The sequence below is a fragment of the Monodon monoceros genome, unplaced genomic scaffold, assembly GCF_005190385.1.
Source record: "Monodon monoceros isolate NGI ecotype Baffin Bay Population unplaced genomic scaffold, NGI_Narwhal_1 Super_Scaffold_3, whole genome shotgun sequence".
NCBI classification, from domain to species: domain Eukaryota; kingdom Metazoa; phylum Chordata; class Mammalia; order Artiodactyla; family Monodontidae; genus Monodon; species Monodon monoceros.
This window is the reverse complement of record NW_021703780.1, coordinates 1,390,083-1,403,781: the sequence shown is the minus strand read 5'-3', so window position 1 is coordinate 1,403,781 and position 13,699 is coordinate 1,390,083. Positions and strand designations below refer to the sequence as shown.

The 13,699-nt window shown below is 41.0% G+C and overlaps 1 protein-coding gene across 4 annotated transcripts in view; it reads left to right on the top strand.

Annotated features, from left to right (window-relative positions):
• Window positions 1–13,699, top strand: part of EXOC2 (exocyst complex component 2) — a 155,960-nt gene that overhangs the window by 16,426 nt on the left and 125,835 nt on the right. The gene's annotated exons all lie outside the window — the stretch shown is intronic.

Below are 13,699 nucleotides of genomic sequence, written 5' to 3'. Positions count from 1 at the left end.
AAAACCGCTTCCCTACTGGAATTTATACTCTAGTCAGTAGAGATAGACAAAAAAGTATAGAGTATGTCAGGGTGGTGATAATTCCCATCAGAATTCTAGTAGGATTAGTTTTAGAATCAAATAAAGTATTTTAGAGTTCATCTGGACCAATATCTCTGAGAGATGGCTAAGAGAACTTGTTAAAGATTAATTGTCCTGGGCTTCCCTGGTGGCAGCACAGTGGTTGAGAGTCCGCCTGCTGATGCAGGGGACACGGGTTCGTGCCCCGGTCCGGGAAGATCCCACATGCCGCGGAGCAGCTGGGCCCATGAGCCATGGCAGCTGAGCCTGTGCGTCCGGAGCCTGCGCTCCGCAACGGGAGAGGCCGCGGCGGTGAGAGGCCCGTGTACCGCAAAAAAAAAAAAAAAAAAAAAAAGATTAATTGTCCTATCAGATAATTGATTATAATATAAAATTGAGTTACGCCATAGGTGCAAAATAAATCAGTGGGGTGAAATACAGAGGGTCCAGAAACAGACTCAAAATGAGAATTTTTGTCAGAGATAAAAGTGGCATTTCAGATCAGTGGAGAAAATAGTGGGTTATTCAGTGAGATGGTATTGTGGTCGACCAGCTATTCTCAGTACTCCAAAATAGATTCCAAAGGAGGTAAATTCCAAAATAGATTCCAGAGGAGGTAAATAATCATAAAGATTAAACCAGCATTAAAGTACCAGGAACATGACTTTGAATGCGTGACTCTAGAGTGGCGAAGAAAAGGTCAATGGGTTTGATGTTAAAAGACTCAAAATTTCCCGAGGCCCAAGAGCACCGTAACCAATGTGAAAAGACAGTGATAACTGGGAAGATTTGGACAGTGGGGACAGTGGACACAGGGTGAACATTCCCATTAGAGATCTTACAGTTAAGGAAATTAAGCCTAATAAAAAGATGCAAAGGTGATGAAAATGGAATTTACACACAGTGCAAGTTGAAACCATTTATTTTGTTTTGCCTGTCAGATCACTGCAGATTAAAGAGGTTCTGACACCCACTGTTGCTTGTGGGAGATGTGCTGATAGCACTGCAGGCCAGTTTGGTTTTCACGTTAGGCTCTTAAATGTACATCCTTTGGCCAGCGATCCCTCTTTGAATGTAATGAAAGGAAATAATTGGGTAAATGTGCAAAAATCTTTTGCAGTCAAGTGTCCATTGTCATGGTCCAATAGGAAAAAATTGGAAGCCATCTCAGTGCCACTTTAATTATACATCCATACAGTGGAATACTAAGGAGCCTGAAACTGGTGTAGATTTGTATTTACAAACACAGTAAGGTGTCCCATGTGTCATTTACGTGTTAGATGACACTGCGGAGCACATGGCACCTGTGACACCTGTAGACGAGGCTGCAGAGCACACAGCTAGGCGCCCTGGTACACGGAGGACCTGTGGCCTCAGCACCACGGGCATCCTGACTGAGGCGGCTATGTGTGGACGCCTGCTCTTAAAGGTGAAGGTGGCTCCTTGCCCTGAGGGATGGTTTTTAATCCCTTCGTGTAGTTGGACTGTTCACGGGTTTCTGCGATGGACGTGCCTGTCCTTTTCTCAATCCAGGCGGGAACCCTGAAGCCCCTCTCAAGGGAGGAGGAGGAGCAGGAAAGGTGAGGATTGAGGCTGAGGGGTCCAAGTTGTCTCAGAGCTGGTGGTGCCCTGCTGCTGGGCACGAACAAGGCCCAGGAGGTGCTGGGGCTAGTGCCAGCTCACTGGTGGGCAGAGCCAGGTTCCTGAGTGTCTTCTGCAGGGTCCTGGGGGGTCCTTGAGCTGATGTCCCCTCAGCAGTGGGTGGGACCAGTTACTGACATGGCTAGCTGCAGGGTCCAGGGTATTCCAAAGTTGGTGTTGGCCTGCAGTGGGCAGGGCTGGCGCCCAGGGGGTTCTGGGGCTGGTGCTGGCCTGCTAGTGGGTGGGCTGGGTCCTGACATGGCAGGCTGGGTCCTGACATGGCAGGCTGGTGGTCCTGGAGCTTGTGTCCTCTCCCTAGTGGCTGGAGTTGGGGCCCACGGGGTCCCAGGGCTGGTGCCCGTCCACTGGTGGGTCAGGCTGGGTCCTGGACTCTGGTGAACAGGGCTGGGTCCTGGGATGGCTGGGGGGTCAGGGGGTATTAAGGCAGCAGGCCTGCTGCTGGGCGGGATTGTGTCCCTGCTCAGCTAGTTGCTTGGCCTGAGGCCACACCGTACTGGTGCCCATAGGCTGGTGGGCGGTGCCAGGTCCACACTAATGAGCTAGAGGACGGGTTCCAAAATGGCCCTTGCCAGCAGCACCAGTGTCCTCCTGACAGAACGAGCTCCCCAACGTGGCTGCCGCCCATGTCTGTGGCCCCAGGGTCTATGGCCCCAGGGTCTGTGGTCCCAGGGTGAGCTCCAGCTGCCTCCTCTCTCTCTGGGAGTTTCTCCAAGATCAGCAGGCAGGTCTGATCCAGGGTTCTTGTGAGATGCTGTGTGCGCCCTTTGAGAGTGGAGTCTATTTCCCACAGCCCTCTGGCACTCCCAAAAGTAACCCCCATGATCATAAAGCCAAACGACCTGGGGGCTATGGCGTCTTCCTGGTGTAGCACCGCCAGTCTGGGAGCCCGACCTGGGGCTTGGACCACACTCTCCTTGGGGAGAACCTCTGAAGTTGTGATTACCCTCCTGTTTGTGAGTCGCCCACCTGGGGACCCCATTTTGTGGGTCTTAACTGCACCACATCTGCACTCCTCCTACCTGTCTTGTGTGGTTCCTTCTTTATGTTTTTGGTTACAGAAGATCTTCTCTGTAGGCTTCCGGTTTTCTCATCAATAGTTTCTCTGTATGTAGTTGCAGTTTCTTGCGCCCTTTGGAGGTGAGGTCAGGGTCTTCCTACTTTGCCATCTTGGCCTGGTTTTGTTTTTCATAAAGCTTACGGGCTTTTCAAAACGGACACAGACCCTGAGCTAATTGGGTTGAAAGTCTGGACCCTTACTGTCTTATACAGGTGTACCTTTTGTTGAGCCTCTTCCTTTGTAAAGCTTTCATGAAAAATCATTGGTGAAGAGAGTTGGATAGTTGATTCTTATGTTCACTGTCAGTTTTTCCTTGCTTTTTAAGGTGCCAACAAGAAAAAGCTTTTCTAACTCAACTCTGTTTTTTTTTGGGGGGGGGACGGATTGTAACAAAATAAAAATAATTTTGAATCCTGAAACAATTTGGTCAGTATTTTATTATAAAATGCTCCTGTGTAAAATGGGAACTTCTCTTTTTTAAAAAAGAAATATGAACATTTTCTGAGGGATTTTTCTTAATTTAGAGAGCTCAATATGATACCTGAAACATAGAAGATGTTTAGCATTTCGTGTGTTACATAGTCCTTGTCAAGCTGTGTGTGTTTCATCAAAGTATGTTAGTGTATACTCATGGGTTTAGATTTATCATCTACAAAGTTTGAATTGGTTATTCGTGAAGTTTGATAATAATGTTTCTTATTCACACAAGGATTCGAAGAAATAGTCAAGTTGATGTGGACCAAGATAACTTTTATATAAACCAAGTTTCCTATTTTTTTTTTTTTTTTTTTTTGCGGTATGCAGGCCCCTCACTGTTGTGTCCTCTCCCTTTGCGGAGCACAGGCTCTGGACACGCAGGCTCAGCAGCCATGGCTCATGGGCCTAGCCGCTCCGCCGCATGTGAGATCTTCCCGGACCGGGGCACGAACCGTGTCCCCTGCATCGGCAGGCAGACTCTCAACCACTGCGCCACCAGGGAAGCCCCAAGTTTCCATTTTTTTCCCCGTAGTATTCCAGTATTCCATTTAGAAAATAATTCTTACTGCTTCATTATTTTGAGAAGAGGAAGAAGGGGTTTTTAAAGGGCTACTACAGTGAGTTAAAGTCTCATGAAGAAGGGACGTTCATATTCTTTCACGTTGAATTTTCGTTCTTTAATGGCTCATGCAATAAGATAAACCACTAACTTGGCAGCCTTTATTTTTGCCAACTCAGTAAATTCCCATGACTGTACTTCCATCAGTAATGAATAATTTCCTACTAGATTTGGTGATAAAAATACTTTGTTAATTTATTTTGTTTTGCTGATTTCTGAATTCCATTCATGGTGTTGTGGAAAGAACACAGAAACAAAAGACCTAGGCAAGTCACAGGAACTCGTCTGCAGTCTCTTTCGGTTTTGAATAGATTGTGATTCAGTAGTACTCTAAGGGTTATAATACGGACAGTGAAACAGTTGTTTTCAGAAGTATTTCAAAAATAGTGTCTTAAAATTAATAATACATAACCATTTCAGAGTTATAGTTTAAGCTTTGTGAAGCTGTTTACTTTCTGACTTCTGAGTTATACAGAAGTGCTTGGTGAATATTTTCAAAGCTGTTTGTGAAGATTTTTACAAAAAACTGCTTTTAACATTTTAAAATCCTTGACCTCATGGGCGTTTTTGTAGACTTTAAATGCAAGATAAAAATGCAAAACAATTTATTACGATTGTATTTTTCTCCATATACAAACCCTACTTATGACATAATGCCTTGTAATGTAAGGTTAGTAGATAGTCAATAAATTTTTATTGTTTAAAAAAAAGAAAATAAATGCAAAACAAATCTTTAACACAGAAACTTGTAAGATATGCAGATTTTTTTTAGTTGTGCCGTCACACAGAAATGACTTACCAGGCTTGTTTCTAGTATCTTTTCCATATTTTTCTTTGGTTTATTTAATGAGAATTTCTAAGCCATAGTAAAAGTCTCTCTTTTTACCTAAATGTTGCATTCCCTCTCCCCTCCTTCCTTCCCTCAGTCTGTCTGTTCATCTCTCTCTTTCTCTGTTTCTCCTTTAATAAAATGGGGGAAATGAAAAAAACCTGTGGTTTGTTTTTTACAATAAATAATTGTGTATTTTAATCTGGTAACTATAATGGTTTACTTTTAATAATTTATTTTTAAAAAGTATCTGTAAAAGCTTTGTAGCCTAGTCTTTGCAATATAACTTTTGAAAATGAAAGGGATAATTAGGCTATCTAATACCCTAATATTCAAATATAAGATTTTAAAAATTCAGATTCTTCTAATGATATATCAAAAATATTTTATAATAAATACAAGAATTTTTAAATGAATAACAACATGCTTTTATCATAGTTTAGTTTAATTGTGAAAAGCTAGGGAGGCCAGTTTCTATAGTCTTAACATTGGTAACTGAATTTAAAAGCTTTGTCCTATAAGACTCTCATAGAATCGAGAACTAAAAAGCGGCCTTAGGAATAATCTCATCCAGCCACCTTATATACAGATGAGAAAACTGTTTCAGAGCGCATAAGAGTAACCAAGGGCTTTTAGTTGTTAATGCCAGAGCCCAGCTTAGAACCTAGATCTCCAGACTATTCACAGATGTTAAGTTTTTGAGGTTGTTCTATCAAGGCTTCATTCAGCGACTTACAGCTTGGATATACTTCTGTTTATTAAAATATATCTAGATTACCATGTGAAACTATTACTTATCTAAAAAGATAAAATTCAAATGAAATTCTGAAACCTTTTTGAAGGGAATTGTTGTCCTTGAGTGAAGATGTCCTTTGTTCGTATAGATGGGAAGGAATGTATTTGCCACAAAATGATAATTCCATGGTAAAGCAAAACCTCACATTAAAAAAATCAACGCATCAAGTTGAGAAATTATTTCAGCTTCTTCCAGTTCTTTCTTTTAGAGAAACACTGCTGAGAAGCAAGAAAACACTTATGCTTTTATTTTCATTGTGTCTACAGAATATAAGTCATTGACAAAATGTAATATTAAAGTGCTTCCTTATTGAGGTACTAAGCAAGTGAAGCTCCAGCCAGAATATTAGCCTTGCTTATTAGTACCTCAGTGAAACAAAACAAAATATCTCACCTGGTCCTATTTCCACGAGTACAGACGCTCTAGGAGGTAGCACAAAATCAGGTCAAGAGTGGGCACGTTGGAGTCAGGCAGTGTATCCAGCTCCGCCCCTCACGTGCTGTCTGAGCTCCAACAAGTCTGTTTACTTCCCTGAGCCTCGGCTTCCTCTTGGAGGCAGGAGAGCTGATAAGACTTACCTTGTCTGGCTGCTTAAAGGACGATGCGGAATGTGGTACCTGGACGTCAGGCAATGGGATATGACTGAGTCATTCAACTGGTATTATTGTGTCCTTTAAAATTTAACATTAAATATTGCAGTGGTAGATATGTGTCATTATACCTTTGTGAAAACCTACAGAATGTACAACACCAAGAATGAACTCTAATGTAAACCGTGGACTTTGGGTGACACTGATGTGTAATGTAGGTTCATGAATTGTGGTAGATATACCAGTGTGTATACCAGTGATAGATGTACCACTGGAGTAGGGTGTCCATCATAAGGGAGGTTGTGTGTGTGTGGTGTGGGGGAGGGTTGTGCAGTGGGAATCTGGGGACTCTGTACTCTTGGCTTAATTTTGCTGTGAACCTAAGGCTGCTTTAAAAATAAAGCTTATTGATTTAAAAAATAACATGAATAAATGTTAGTTGGATCACCTGTCCATCACACATTGGGTAGAGAGCCCAGCATCCCTCCAGATATCTGGCAAGTTTTGGAGAATTCTCTTAGACTTGGGCTCTTCTAGCTTTAACTTCAAGTTCTGCTGCATTGCCAACCTCAGCTCTGCCTTCTCCAGCTACCTGCTCTGTTCCTTATTAAGAGGCACTGGCCTATATATGTGCTGTATGAGCAGGAGAATATATTAAAAGTTTGGGAGTATGAGTGGGAGAGGGAAAAAAAGGACAGCCAATGAAAAGTGTTAGTGCTCCCATTCTAAAAGTCTCTGGGTTGTACCTGCCATTGGGACAGTTCATTGGTCCCTTCACATAAAGCTTTATTCTCTTGTCATGATTTACTGACCCTTGCACCTACCACTCTGTTCTCCCTCTCTCTCTCTCTTTTTTTCAGTCTACCTGGAGAAACTGAAAAAACTTACTTTCTTAATGCAGATCCATTTTCTTTCCTTGGTTCTGTTAAGAATTATTATTTTTTTAAGGGTAAAATCACGACTGTATAAATAAATTTTAAAAGTAACACATTGAAAAGAAAAAGTGCTTCCTTAAATCCAGAAATGTTTCAGTGTAGTTTTTATTGTCCCACTAAATATAATTTGCTATAAACTAGACCTGCAATTCATATGATAACAGTGATATATTTTTATTCCGTTAACTAAAAAAGAAAAAAAAATCACTCTTACGTGTATGTTTATTCACTGTAACTATATCAACACCATACCAACATCAAAAGAAATCAGACAAGTGTCTATTACCTGGTTAATTCCTAAAAGGGTCCTCTTAGTCCCGTTTATTCCCATTCAGGTCCAGGTAGTTGAAATGTTCTTGACACATTAACATGAGTCTGGAGACATGTCAGAATTATGATTGCTTTTTAAATTTTTTTTTATTTTTTAGGTTAAAGTATAATTGTCTTACAGTATTATTTTTAGGTGTACAACATATTGATTCGATATTTATAGATTGTACTCCATGTAAAATTATAAAATACTCCTATATTTTCTGTTCTGTACATTACATCCTTGTGACTTATTTCTTTTATACCTAGTAGTTTGTACCTCTTAATCCCCATCCCCTGTTTGGCCCTTCCCCTCCCCCGCTCCCTGCTGGTAACCACTGGTTTGTTCTCTGTATCTGTGAATCTGTTTCTGTTTTATTTGTTCATTTGCTTTGTTAGATCCCACATATAAGTGAAAACATACAGTATTTGTCTTTCTTTGTCTGACTGTTTTCACTAAGCATAATACCCTTCGGGTCCATCCATATTGTTGCAAATGGCAAAATTTTATTCTTTTTAATGGATGAGTGGTATTCCATTGTATATATGTACCACATCTTGTTTATCTGTTCATCTGTTGATGTACACTTGGGTTGCTTCCATATCTTGGCTATCGTAAATAAAGTTCCATGAACATTGGGGTGCATGTATCTTTTTGAATTACCGTTTTTGTTTCCTTCAGATATATACCCAGGGGTGGAATTGCTAGATCATATGGTAGTTCTATTTTTAAATTTTTTGAGGAACCTCTATACTGTTTTCCATAGGGTCTGCACCAATTTACATTCCCACCAGCCGTGCATGAGGGTTCCCTTTTCTCCACATCCTTGCCAACACTTACTTCTTGTCTTTCTGAGGATCGGCATTTTGACAGGTGTGAGGTGATGTCCATTGTGGTTTTGATTTGCATTTCTCCAGTGATTAGTGATGTTGAGCATCTTTTCATGTGCCTGTTGGCCATCTGCATGTTTTCTTTGGGAAGATGCCTATTCAGGTCCTCTGCCCAGTTTTTATTCAGGTTGTTTGTTTGATATTGAGTTGTATGAATATATTTTGGATATTAATCCCTTAGTAGACATATTATTTGCAAATGTCTTTTCCTATTCAGTAGATTATCTTTTCGTTTTGATGATGGTTTCCTTTGCTGTGCAAGAGCTTCTCAGTTTCATGTAGTCCATTTGTTTATTTTTGCTTTTGTTTCCCTTGCCTGAGAAGACAGATCCAAAAAAATATTGCTAAGACCAATGTGAAAGAGTGCACTTCCTATGTTTTTGTACATTTAGGTCTTTAATCCATTTTGAGTTTTTGTTTATGGTGTGAGAAAATGTTGTAATTTCGTTCATTTGCACGTAGCTGTCCAGTTTACCCAACACCATTTATTGAAGAGGCTGTCTTTCCCCCATCTTATAGTCTTGCCTCCTTTATCATAAATAACCGTGGGAATATTTCTGCGCTGTCTATTCTGTTCCATTGATATGTGTGTCTGTTTTTATGCCAGTACCATGCTATTTTGATTACTGTAGCTTTGTAGTATAGTTTCAAGTCAGGCAGCATGATTCCTCCATCTCTGGTCTTCTTTCTCAAGATTGTTTTGGCTGTTCGGGGTCTTTTGTGGTTCCATACAAATTTTAGGATTGTTTGATCTAGTTCTGTGAAAAATGTCATGGATAATTTGATAGGAAGGGCATTAAAGCTGTAGATTGCTGTGGGTAGTACAGACATTTTAACAATATTAATTCTTTCTGAACATATCCATGAACACGGGATATCTTTCCATTTCTTTGTATCATGTTCAGTTTCCTTCATGAATGCTTTATAGTTTTCAGAGTATTGGTCTTTCACCTCCTTGGTTAAGTTTCTTCCTAGGTATTTTATTCTTTCGGATGTGGTTTTTAAATGGGACTGTTCTTTCTTTCTCTTATAGTTCATTATTAGTGTTTAGCAACACAACAGATTTCTGTATGATTCCTTTTTAGCAAATCTATAACCCTGTTTGGTACCTAACAGGTTTTAAGCATGGAGTATGTTCTTAGGCTAAGAGCCAGTGTGTAACAATTTGCAGCTCATCTAAGTGTACCTATGTATATATGTAAAATTCCCAATACAGTACTCTGCTGCTGTCAGCCTTTATCATTTGTCCATTTGTATAATTTAATCCTTTATTATTAGTGTGCTTGGGCGAGGATATTGCCTTTAAAAATGGCTTATTCTGTGTCTGCAACAATTTTCGTTACATGAGTAAGTAATAGCTACTTTACCTCCTGTCTCTGTCATTCCACTTTCAAAAGATAAAATTAGCTTGTGGTGTGTAATTTTAGGGTAGGTTCTTTCACTTTTTATTCCTTACCTCTTTCATTATCTTATATGGCTGTATAATGTAAATGCTGGATATTGTTTTAATTAAAAAATGAGGCTTATGACAGGAAAGTCAGACTTTTGTTAACCTCTGTTCAGTGTATTTATATAAGAAAGATCTTATGACAGAATTTCAAAGACTGTTGCGTTATTGCATTTGGAAAATGCTTGTGAGGAAAATGTATAGGCACTTAATGACAACTCTAGATGAAAGTTTTCCTTTAAAAATATCCTTGTTGATTCGGCATGAGTTGTGAAACTGAACATGTTCAGAAACTAAATTCTCTTTTCTTAAGGCTTAGACTTTTTCCTTAGAGTGATGATAATGTATTTCATTTATTTGTGATTTTAAATGTAAGAACGTTACCTATAATGCAGAATGTTTCTAAGTAGAGGTGGGTTGAAAAGAGACATCTCTTTCCAGAATTCATTCCACAGATAATTATTGAGTGCATATTTTGTGGGTAGGTACTGTTGTGTGTGTTGTGGACATTGTAGTGTAAAAAGTACATATTCTTATATTTGTAAGTTACATGGCTCACTGATCTTCCTGAGATAAGGGTTTGTCCATGCTTGGGGATGTGTAGGTGATGCTTCATGGTAAGGAAATGCCATTTAATTTTTGTATATGAACCAACATAATGAACACTGGATTTTCAGCTGCCTTTGATGTGTATATCTGGAACAGAGCTGTACTTTTCAATCATAAATAAGAAAATAGATCATAGCTTTTGATTCGTGACTCTCCATAGTGGCCCAGACATTACCTGTTATTACCAGACACTACTTTGTTTTACGTGGACAAACTTTGAGGATAACATAGGTAAGATTTATGATCCTCTGTAAACACCTCCAAAATGGATTTGGGAAATTGGGAGTAAGTTGAAAGTGTCTTGTCCTAATTGTGTGTGTGTGTGTGTGTGTGTGTGTGTGTGTGTGTATGTGTATGTGTGCGTGCGTGCCCTTTTATTTTTTTTGAGACCAGAGGTATTCTAATTTCAACTCTGTTTCGCAGCAGGATGAGCCAGTGCCCCCAGTCATGTAAGAAACAACTAAGGTTCTTAGAATGTGACTATCATACACAGATGACCTAGTAAGATGCAGGATGCTCTAAAGGAAAGAGCGGTATCAGACTCCTGTGAGTCAGGAGACCAAGGGTCTGGTCTGTTTTACAACGAATTGGGTGTGTGACCATGAAAATGGTCTAACCCTAACTCTGGGTAGTATTGCCATCTTAACAATATTAAGTCTTCCTGTCCACATCTTTCAATTTATTTAGGTCTTTAATTTCTTTCAACATTTTAAAATAATTTTCAAAGTACAAGTTCTGCACTTTTGTAAAATTCATTCCTGAGTATTTTATTCTTTTTGATGCTATTGTATACAAGTATCTTTTAAACTTTTTTTTGTTTTTTCATGTGTATACCTAATACCTCTCCCCATCCCTATTCTCTACCCCTTGTACCTCTTCATCCTATTTTAATTCCAGTATTCCACTGATACCATGAACATTCAGAAAACATTTATTCAACTTCTGTCAGCAGTCATCTGGCATGTTTATTTTGTGTCAGGTACTGTATGACAGGTATTAGAAAAGTAGAGTTGATTGAATATTATGTGTTTTCAATGAGGAGATACAGACTTGGTATCTAAGATGTAACACTTATGTAACAGAAGTGTTATAGAAGGAGGAGGGATCAGGGAGACTTTTTAGAGAAGGTAACATTTAAGCTTGACTTTGAAATATTGGTAAGGATTTAACAAACTTGGAAAGTCTTTCTATTTAGTCGAAATAAGGTAAATGAAATCAGGAAGGCATAAAAAGTACCTGGTGGTTCTTAAGAGGTGAGTGGGCTTGTGTGGTTAGTGTCAGATGGGTGAGGGAAATGACTGAGGATGACCTAGGGGTGTAGAAGAGTCTGATGGTGACAGGTTTTAATAAGATGCTAAGGATGTCATGGGGACTGGAGACCACTGAGCAGTGGGGGAGATGTTTTTTTGAATCAGGAATGATGATTAGATCTGTAGTTTGGAGAATTGACTCTAGTGTTTGCTGAGGGGGGATTGCAGCGAAGGGATAACAGGGGCAGAGTGACCAGTTAGGAGCTGGCTGGCTTCAGTATCCAGGGAGAGAAGCAGTGGACCTTGGACTCTGCCAGGGGATTCTGTTTGATTCAGGGAGTGTGATGGGGAGGGAGGGGAGTTCAAGATAATTTTGGGTTGCCTCATTTGGCTTATTAGGTGAATGGTAACCTCCTGTGGTTCTTCGCTTTTTGCTGCTGTTGTTTTGCTGTCTTAATTGCGTTAAAGGAGTTTACATAGGCATGATTGAACTCAGTCTCCAGCCCCCTCCCCTTTCTCAGAGGAGGCCAAGCTGATGGCACCTGGCTCAGAACCCCAGCCCTCAAATCACAGGGTTGCTGTCTCTGGTTTGGCAGTCCTGGTACTGGGCTGCCATGAGCACTACGTACGAGCGGTACTGAGGGTTCATGAAGAGCCAAGACACTCCTTGGATTTTGAGCCTCTCTCCCAGAAACCAGGGACAAAGGTCTGTCACCTCTGTATTATCCAGCACAGCCCAGACTTGTTTAGCTCACTCTGCCAGCACCCGCTTCCATGTTTCCAGATTCTGTGGCTAATCTGCCAATATCTGGATAGTCACTTCTGGATAAAATTTAAAACTCCCTCCCCCTCTTCCCAGATACACATCTGCCTATTTGCAGCCTTATTACCACTTCTGTTAAACCAATGGTCAGTTCTTACATTAACAGGACAATATAAATCTTTTTTCTTTTGCCTCTTTTGAAAGTTTCCAGAGCTGTTATTCTTGGGTTGGTTCCTTTTCACGGCATCCTGTTCTTTTAGGCATAAAAGTTTTCTCCTTCTGCAGATATTTATTTGGGGATCAAAGTTTACAGTACTTTTGAAGTGTGTGTGTGTGTGTGTGTGTGTGTGTGTGTCCTGTTATCCACTGTGTTAATTTGCTGGGGCTGCCATAACAAAGTACCATAGGCTGAAACAACAGACATGTGTTTTCTCATGATCTGGGGGCTAGAAGTCCAAGATCTAGGTGTTGGCAGGGCTGGTTTCTCCCGAGGCCTCCCTACTTGGCTTGGAGATGCCACCTTCTCCCTGTGTCCTCACGTGGTTGTCCCTCTGTGTGTGTCTGTGTCCTCATCTCCTCTCCGTATAAGGACACTGGTCCTGTGGGATCAGCGCCCATCCTAGTGACCTCATTTTACCTTAACCACCTCTTTAAAGTCCCGATCTCTAAATACAGTCACATTCTGAGGTCCTGGATTAGTACTTCAATGTAATTTGCAGGGAAGCACTGTAGCCCATAGCCTTATCTCTGTTTCCTCTGGATCTTTTTTTAATTTTTTTTAAAATTTATTTGTTATTTTATTTTTGGCTGTGCTGGGTCTTCGTTGCTGTGTGTGGGGCTTTCTCTAGTTGTGAGCGGGGGCTACTCTTCGTTGTGGTGTGTGGGCTTCTCATTGTCGTGGCTTCTCTTGTTGCAGAGCACAGGCTCTAGGCGTGCGGGCTTCAGTAGTTGTGGCGCGTGGGCTCAGTAGCTGTGGCTCGCGGGCTCTAGAGCTCAGGCTCAGTAGTTGTGGCGCGCGGGCTTAGTTGCTCCACGGCATGTGGGATCTTCCCGGGCCAGGGCTTGAACCCGTGTCCCTTGCATTGGCAGGCAGATTCTTAACCACTGCGCCACCAGGGAAGCCCTGGATCTTTTTTTTTAATCTGACTGTCATCCCTCGCTCACGTATTTTCCTTGACCACCTTACAGTCTTTGTCCTTGTGCCTTTTAGGATGAGGCTGTGACTGCTGCTTGTTTAGTCTATGCATGGGCAGAGTTGGTCTGTATATGCTTTTCCTTGGCTGATGTGGCTACAGGTAGTCCTTTCTGGGAGGACCCTTCCATGTTAGAGTCTTCGGTTCTGTCTTTCCAGGGCTCCTTAGTTTCTCCAGAGTGATTCTTGTTACCCGGACAGAGCGGAGTTGGG